We start from the raw sequence: 6,000 nt of genomic DNA on the forward strand, positions 1-6,000 counted from the left end.
CCCTATTTTTGGGACAATTCTCTATTAAATGATGATCATCACACTTTTATTTATTTACAACTCGATACTAGAACAAAGTATGACTCTATATGGATGCCTCCGGCGGTGTACCGGGATATGCAATGAATCAAGAGTGACAAGTATGAAAAAATTATGAACGGTGGCTTTGCCAAAAAATACTATGTCAACTACATGATCATGCTAAGAAATATGACAATGATGGATGTCATGATAAACTGGATGGTGGAAAGTTGCATGGCAATATATCTCGGAATGGCCATGGAAATGCCATAGTAGGTAGGTATGGTGGTTGTTTTGAGGAAGATATAAGGTGGTTTATGTGTGAAAGAGCGTATCATATCACAGGGTTTGGATGCACCGGCGAAGTTTGCACCAACTCTCGATGTGAGAAAAGGCAATGCACGGTACCGTAGAGGCTAGCAATGATGGAAGGGTGAGAGTGCGTATAATCCATGGACTCAACATTAGTCATAAAGAACTCATATACTTATTGCAAAAATCTACAAGCCATCAAAAACCAAAGTATTACGCGCATGCTCCTAGGGGGATAGATTGGTAGGAAAAGACCATCGCTCGTCCCCGACCGCCACTCATAAGGAGGACAATCAAATAACAGCTCATGTTTCAAATTTGTTGCATAACGTTTACCATACGTGCATGCTACGGGACTTACAAACTTTAACTCAAGCACTTCTCAGATTCACAATTACTCTACTAGCATGACTTTGATATTACTACCTCCATATCTCAAAACAATTATCAAGCATCCAACTTTTCTTAGTATTCAACACACTCAAAAGAAAGTTTCACAAATCTTGAATACCAAGCGTGTTATTATTAAGCAAATTACCATGCTATTAAGACTCTCAAAATAATTTAAGTGAAGCATGAGAGATCAATAGTTTCTTTAAAACAAATCCACCACCGTGCTCTAAAAGATCTAAGTGAAGCACATAGAGCAAAATTATAACGCTCAAAAGATATAAGTGAAGCACATAGAGTATTCTATCAAATTCTAATTCATGTATGGCTCTCTCAAAAGGTGTGTACAGAAAGGATGATTGTGGCATACTAAAACAAAAAGACAAAAATAATACAAGACGCTCCAAGCAAAGCACATATCATGTTGGTGAATAAAAATATAGCTCCAAGTAAATTACCGATGGAAGTGGATGAAAGAGGGGATGCCTTCCGGGGCATCCCCAAGCTTTGACTTTTTGTTCCACTTGGATTATCTTGGGGGTGCCATGGGCATCCCCAAGCTTAGGCTCTTTCCACTCCTTGTTCCATAATCCATCAAAAGAATTCACCCAAAACTTGAAAACTTCACAACACAAAACTTAAAGTAGAAAACAAGTGAGCTCCGTTAGCGAAAGAAAACAAAAGACCACTTCAAGTTACTGTAATGAACTCATTCTTTATTTATATTGGTGTTAAACCTACTGTATTCTAACTTCTCTATCGATTATAAACTATTTTACTAGCCATAGATTCATCAAAATAAGCAAACAACACACGAAAAACAGAATCTGTCAAAAACAGAACAGTCTGTAGTAATCTGTAGCTAGCACAAGATATGGAACCCCAAAAATTCTAAAATAAATTTCTGGACGTGACTAATTTATCTATTAATCATCTTAAAAAGGAATTAGCTAAATATCACTCTTCAAATAAAAACGACAGCAGTTCTCGTGAGCGCTAAAGTTTCTGTTTTTTACAGCAAGTTCAACAAGACTTTCCCCAAGTCTTCCCAACGGTTCTACTTGGCACAAACACTAATTAAACACAAAAAACACAACCAAAACACAGGCTAAATAAATTATTTATTACTAAAAAGGAGCAAAAAGCGAGGAATAAAAATAAAATTGGGTTGCCTCCCAACAAGCGCTATCGTTTAACGCCCATAGCTAGGCATAAAAGCGAGGATAGATCTAGGTATTGCCATCTTTGGTAGGCAATCCATAAGTGGCTCTCATGATAGTTTCATATGGAAATTTTATTTTCTTTCTACGAAAGTGTTCCATGCCCCTTTTTAATGGAAATTTAAATCTAATATTCCATTCCTTCATATCAATAATCGCACCAACCGTTCTAAGGAAAGGTCTACCAAGAATAATAGGGCAAGAAGGATTGCAATCTATATCAAGAACAATGAAATCTACAGGCACATAATTCCTATTTGCAACAATAAGAACATCATAAATCCTTCCCATAGGTTTCTTAATAGTGGAATCCGCAAGATGCAAGTTTAGAGAGCAATCATCAAAATTACGGAAATCTAGCAAATCACACAAAGTCTTGGGAATAGTGGAGACAATAGCACCCAAATCACACAAAGCATAAAACTCATGATCTTTAATTTTAATTTTAATAGTTGGTTCCCACTCATCATAGAGTTTTCTAGGGATAGAAACTTTCAACTCAAGGTTTTCTTCATAAGATTGCATCAAGGCGTCAACAATATGTTCGGTGAAGGCTTTCTTTTGACTATAAGCATGTGGAGAATTTAGCACGGATTGCGACAAGGAAATACAAACAATTAAAGAGCAACTTTCATAATTAAATTCCTTGAAATCCAATATAATGGGTTTAGCAACATCTAGATTTTTATTTCTTTCAATCCGACTTTCATCAATTTCATCATAAAGATCTAAATACTCCGGATTTTTAGAACGCCTTCTAGGTAAAGGAAGATCATATTCAGTTTCATCAAGATACATATTGCAAAACAAAGATTTAATAGGGGACACATCAATAACTTTTAGATATTCATCTTGATGTTCATAGGAATTCGGTTTAGCGGCCATCTTATTGACTAAGGTGGCTTGCATATCCGAAATTTCAGCAGTCATCTTTTCTAGACGAGCAATTTGGGATCTTATACCATCAAATTCTTTAGACATATCATCAAGCTCTTTATTCATATAACTCATAAAACTTTTTTGTTCCTTAAGCTCGTTTCTAAAGAAATTATTATGCTCAAATTGCAAAACCATAAACTTCCTAACGTTCGTTTCGATCTCCTCTAACCTTTTAAGGTGAAGATCGCCAAATCTCGATTGAGCCATCGCGACAAACAAGCAAACTAGCACACGAGCAGACAGGAGCAAACGGGCAAAAGAGGCAAATAGAGAGGGAGGATAGAGAGAGAGAGGGCGAATAAAACGGCAAGGGTGAAGTGGGGGAGAGGAAAACGAGAGGCAAATGGCAAATAATGTAATGCGAGAGATAGAGATTGTGATGGGTACTTGGTATGCTGACTTTTGCGTAGACTCCCCGGCAACGGCGCCAGAAATCCTTCTTGCTACCTCTTGAGCTTGCGTTGGATTTCCCCGAAGAGGAAGGGATGATGCAGTAGAGTAGCGTAAGTATTTCTCTTAGTTTTTGAGAACCAAGGTATCAATCCAGTAGGAGGCCACACTCAAGTCCCTCATACCTGCACAAAACGATAGCTACTCGCACCCAACGCGATTAGGGATTATCAATCCCTTCACGGTCACTTACGAGAGTGAGATCTCATAGATATAATATTTTTGGTATTTTTGGTATAAAGATGCAAAGTAAAAAGTAAAGGCAAAGTAAAGAGCAAAACAAGATTAAAGTGATGGAGATTGATATGATGAGAATAGTGTGACACCCCAAAATTTTGACCTTGTTTTAATAAATTAAAATTTTGCTAGGAAATTAAAACTTTTATTTTCTGGGCTCCCTTTTTATTTTTGAACCTTTTTCTCCCTTGTTATTATGGAGTTTTTCCCCCAAAATGAAAACTTTTCAAATATGTTATTGGACTTGTTTAACCTCTCAAGAAAAACTCTTCTTTTATTAGTAGAACTAATTACATAATTAATTTGCTTGATTTTTATTTTCTTGAAAATTGGTTTTCAAGGTTACATGGCCATATTTGAACTACAACCATTTGATAAATTCACTTAAAGTTCCAACCAAAATTTGGAGATGTCATGTGATGTTTTGAAATCACTTTTATGCAAAAATATCTTTTATTCATGTAATATTTTGAGCTCTGCATCAATTTTTCTTCTCTGGTCCAGAGTGCAATTTTGCACTGCAACCCATTTAAATATTTCATTCTGGCCTCCACCAAAATTATGGGATGTTGGTAGGAGCATATGATTCAACTTTATGCAAAAACCCAGTGATGTTATTTCAAAATTTTGAGTGAATCAACCTCATTTTCATTCTGGTCCAGCCTTGTGATTTCTACTACAACCCTATTTATTTTTGCTACAGTGACCTTGTTCCTTCTCCTCCTTGTAGTCAACCCTACAAGACCCCTAAGTCCAGGAGCATGCACCCATTTGAATATTTTTGGTTCATGAAATAATGCCATTTATCTCCTGTCCAGAATTGTAGTTTTGCAAAACTTGCACTAACAAGTTTGGGATTTTCACAAACTAACCTCACCACCCTCTTATTCATCTAAAGATACCCCACTCTAGAAGTTTTGGCCACTCCAAGAAATGCCTAGGTGCCTGTGGCATTTTGTCAAACACCTAGAGTGCATGAACAACTTTGACATGAATTTTGTCATTGCACTGTGAACTTGCACCTCTGATCAAACTAACCTGTCCACTAAGCCTCTAGATGACTTTAACCTAGGTCTGTTAAACCCCAACCTCACCCGAGACCTCTAGCATGCCCTGGCATTTTGTCGAGCACGTTCCGTGCGTGCTCTGGGCGCGAGCAGAGCACGCGTTTTGCATGTGCCGTGCCCGAGCCACCGCGTCGCGCCCCTGGGTTTGGCCCGCTCTGCAGAGCCGCACCACGCGCTCCCCTTCTCACCGCAACGCGCCAAGAGCCCCTCGCCACGGCTCCGGCAAGCCAGGAGCTAGCCGCCACGGCCGCCCGACAGCCCTGCTCAGGTCGGCGCCGCCCAAGCCTCTCCCACTCGCCAGCTCGCCCCTGGAGCAGTGCCCCTTCGTCCGCTAGCTCCTGCCGCCATCCCCAGCCTCGCCACGTTGCCCTGCAAGCTACAGAACGTCGGTCACTGGCAGCCTTATCCACCGCCGTGGAACCGACCTCGTCGCGCTATAAAAGGAGGCCCCCGAGCTCATCCGAGCACTCAGGCGACCTCAGGCCACCCCCATGGCACCCCCACAGCCAGCAATCGTCGGGGGAAAGCCGTCTTCCCCAACTCCGGCCGGTTCAGCCGCCGCCACGTCCCAGCTCCATTCACCGCAACCAGAGCCCCTCCCGTCCGTCCAACGCCACCAAATGACTCCACTTCGACTTGTGGAGCCGCCAAGCTACTCAAACCCGACCGGGAGCCACCGTAGTTCAAGCGCCCAAAACTCCCGAAGCCACCGGCCGCCGCGAAGCTAGCCGCCGGCGACTCCCTTCATCCCCACCTGACTGACAACCACCGGAAGGACCGCCCTCTAACCGCGGATCCATCCCCACCCTCGGTGTCTCGAACGGTGCCGCCGTTCGCCGGCGAGCGTCGCCCGAGTTCCGCCTCCGCTCGGGACAGAGAAAGAGGAGGGAGAGGACTAGTCAAACCTGACCAGTGGGCCCCCTGGACCCACTGTCAGTGACCCCGCACCTGTCCACGTGGGTTAAGTGAAAGCGGAAAACCCCTAGTACGTATCTCCTACTTAGAAAGCGTATTTGCTTCTGAAATGTTTTCTTTTCTGTTTTATTTTAAAAACAAATTTTGACCACAACTTTGACTGCCTATAACTTTTTAATTTTAACTCCAAATGAGTTGATTCTTTTTCCTACCTTCCTCAAATTTTTTCTAGTTTATTTTAAGATTTATTTCAAAAAAATTCAAACAACTTTTTTTGTGTTGTTTTGGAATTGTGTGTTAATTCAAATATATTTTCAATAGGATTTTGGAGAGAGAGAAGAAAACTTTCAAAAGTTTTGGAGAGCACCTCACCCCTCCACAACTTGAAGGCAAGCATTCTGAACCCCGGAATAATATTTTTGGTGTGTTAGTTGACACGTTTATAACAC

The sequence above is a fragment of the Triticum urartu genome, chromosome 7 (genome assembly GCF_003073215.2).
Source record: "Triticum urartu cultivar G1812 chromosome 7, Tu2.1, whole genome shotgun sequence".
In the NCBI taxonomy this organism is placed as follows: domain Eukaryota; kingdom Viridiplantae; phylum Streptophyta; class Magnoliopsida; order Poales; family Poaceae; genus Triticum; species Triticum urartu.